This window comes from Triticum aestivum, chromosome 2D (genome assembly GCF_018294505.1).
Source record: "Triticum aestivum cultivar Chinese Spring chromosome 2D, IWGSC CS RefSeq v2.1, whole genome shotgun sequence".
Classification (NCBI taxonomy): Eukaryota; Viridiplantae; Streptophyta; class Magnoliopsida; order Poales; family Poaceae; genus Triticum; species Triticum aestivum.
The window spans coordinates 392390194-392393766 of NC_057799.1; positions in this window are offsets into that span (position 1 = coordinate 392390194).

Here is a 3573-nt window from a genome sequence, read left to right on the forward strand (position 1 = left end):
GCCGCGCCGGTCGCCACCGCCTGTCCCGTTCGCCGCCGCCCGCGCCCCGGTCGCCGCCGCCTCCGCCGCGCCCCGTCCTCCTCTTCTCTGACCCCGGCCGCTGCCGCCCCGTCTCCGGCGAGCTCCGGCGACCTCGGTTCGCGTGCCCACGAAGAACCCTAGATCTGGAGAAGGTTGATTTCCCCCCTCGCTTTTCTGCTAAGTCCCGAGATTCTCTCATTATGTGGCTCCGTTCATCACATCATATCTTCTTGCATACTGCTCCGTTTCATGCGCATGATATATCGAAATTTTCATCACGTGATGCTCTTCATTTTGTTCCATTGTGACATGCTCGTTTGAGTTCATCTGGGTACTCAAATCTCTGATGCAAGAGTGCTATATGATGTTACTGCTGTTACTTATCAGAACTTGATGTTTTGTCTTTTTTGCTGCATTTGATGTGTGCATCTTATGAGCATGAGCTCTACATGTGTTTTGATGCCATGTATCCATGTGGCTACAATGAGATCCATGTATCCATGTGGCTACAGTGAGATCCATGCTTCTTTTGAGTATGTTCAGTAAGGATGTTTTGGACATATAGTTATGCTCTATCATCCATGCCCCTGTTTGCAATTATGGAGTGCCCTAGCATGTCTCAATCTTGCTCTACTTTTGCTATAAAATGTTCCTGGCAGAATGTTAACTTGCTATTCAATTTTGCCAAGGTTGTTGTAGTTGATCCATACATGCTATGAACTTGCTCTTGCCATGGATAGCTTCATAAACATGCCATCTTGCTGTGGGTATGCTTGTTTTGTCATGCATTGCTTTGTGGTGAGTGCATCAAGCTCACCAAGATGCCTTCATATTATTGTTTCTGCCATGCTCTGTTTTCTGCTAAGTTTGAAACCTGTTAACGAAACTTGCTATGTTTACATGGGTGCCATCATATCTTGTGGTCCCTTTTGGCTTATGGTCAGTAAGGGAATTTTGTCATATGCATTTAGTAGATTCATGCCATGACTTGTTTTTCTATGTTAGTTCCTGTAGCATGTTGTTTTCTTGCTCTGAAGATTGCTACCTGATGTTGTTTCAGCCATGTCCAGTAATTTCTCCAAGTCTGTGAAGCTGATATCTTTTGCACTTTTGCCATGCTTGTTTTAACCTGTTATTTTGTGATCTAGCCATAGCTCAGTGTTCATCTTTTGTCAAGCATCTCTTGTAGATCACTGGCATATGCTTCATTGCTATGTTGGGGTGCCGTAGCATAGTTACTTGATGTATTCTAAGTGCTATCATGCTGTTAATCGCAGAATTGTGTCATTCTTGTTTTGCTTGCCATTTGCAAACCGTGCATCCGTTTCCGGTGATCTTTATATCGATTTCGACCGAAATCATCTCATCTTTCCATCGGCATGCTTGGTTTGCCAAGTTGATGCCTTGTCCATCCTTATTCTTCCGAAGCACGCATATGCATCGCATATCACATCTCGCATATCATGCATGCGTTGCATCATGTTGCTTGTGCATTGCACCGTGATTAATTGTGGTTCCATTGCTTGTGTTTTGGATGTAGGTAGAGCCGGGAGATGAGTTCGTGAACGAAGAACCTGTTGAGAACGCTTACAAGGATCAAGCTTTCGACAACTCTGAGAACCTTGCAGGCAAGATGACCATACCCTCGATATCACTTCTATCTTTGCTTGCTAGTTGTTCGTTCTATTGCTATGCTGCGCTACCTGCCACTTGCTATATCATGCCTTCCATATTTCCATGTCAAGCCTCTAACCATCCTTTCCTAGAAAACCGTTGTTTGGCTAAGTTACCGCTTTTGCTCAACCCTTCTTATAGCGTTGCTAGTTGCAGGTCAAGTTGAAGTGGGGTCCATGTTGGAACATGGATATTTTGGGATATCACAATATCTCTTATTTAATCAATGCATCTATATATTTGGTAAAGGGTGGAAGGCTCTGCCTTATGCCTGGTGTTTTGTTCCACTCTTGCCACCCTAGTTTCCGTCATACCGGTGTTATGTTCCTTGATTTTGCGTTCCTTACGCGGTTGGGTGATTTATGGGACCCCCTTGACAGTTCGCCTTGAATAAAACTCCTCCAGCAAGGCCCAACCTTGGTTTTACATTTGCCTACCTAAGCCTTTTTCCCTTGGGTTTTCGCGAGCCCGAGGGTCATCTTTATTTACCCCCGCGGGCCAGTGCTCCTTCGAATGCTGGCCCAAACCGAGCGATGTCCGGCGCCCCCTGGGCAACCAGGGTCTATGCCAACCCGACATCTGGCTCATCCGGTGTGCCCTGAGAACCAGATATGTAAAGCTCCTATCGGGATTTGTCGGCACATTCGGGCGGCTTTGCTGGTCTTGTTTTACCATTGTCGAAATGTCTTGTAAACCGGGATTCCGAGACTGATCGGGTCTTCCAGGGAGAAGGTTTATCCTTCGTTGACCGTGAGAGCTTATAATGGGCTAAGTTGGGACACCCCTGTAGGGTACTATCTTTCGAAAGCCGTGCCCGCGGTTATGAGGCAGATGGGAATTTGTTAATGTCCGGTTGTAGAGAACTTGACACTTGACTTAATTAAAATACATCAACTGTGTGTGCGGCCGTGATGGTCTCTTTTCGGCGGAGTCCGGGAAGTGAACACGGTTTGGGTTATGTTTGAACGTAAGCTGTTTCAGGATCACTTCTTGATCACCTCTAGCTTCGCGACCGTTGCGTTGCTTCTCTTCTCGCTCTCATTTGCGTATGTTAGCCACCATATGCTTAGTGCTTGCTGCAGCTCCACCTCATGACCCCATCCTTCCTATAAGCTTAAATAGTCTTGATCTCGTGGGTGTGAGATTGCTGAGTCCTCGTGACTCACAGATTCTACCAAAACAGTTGCAGGTGCCGACGATACCAGTGCAGATGACGCAACCGAGCTCAAGTGGGAGTTCGACGAGGAACGTGGTCGTTACTATGTTTCGTTTCCGAATGATCAATAGTGGAGCCCAGTTGGGACGATCGGGGATCTAGCATTTGGGGTTATCTTCTTTTCATTTGGATTTGACCGTAGTCGGTTTATGTGTGGATTTTGGATGATGTATGAATTAATTTATGTATTGTGTGAAGTGGCGATTGTAAGCCAACTCTCTTTATCCCATTCTTGTTCATTACATGGGATTGTGTGAAGATGACCCTTCTTGCGACAATACCTACAATGCGGTTATGCCTCTAAGTCGTGCCTCGACACGTGGGAGATATAGCCGCATCATGGGCGTTGCAAGTTGGTAATCAGAGCCATCCCCGACTTAGGAGCCCCCTGCTTGATCGAATCGCTGGCGTTGTTGAGTCTAGAACAAAAATGTTTTGAGTTTTAGGATTATATATATCGGAGAGTAGGATTCTTTTTACTCCTCAGTCCCTTCGTCGCTCTGGTGAGGCCCCCTGACGTAGAAGTTTTGACTTTTCTCTCCTCAAATTTCACTAAAAAAAATTTAGGATCACGCGGGTATCTTGGAATTGTTCCGATGGTTTTGTGACGAGAACATTGTTCTTGGTGCCTCCTGACATTTAGGGGTTGTGGCAGTGTCCCG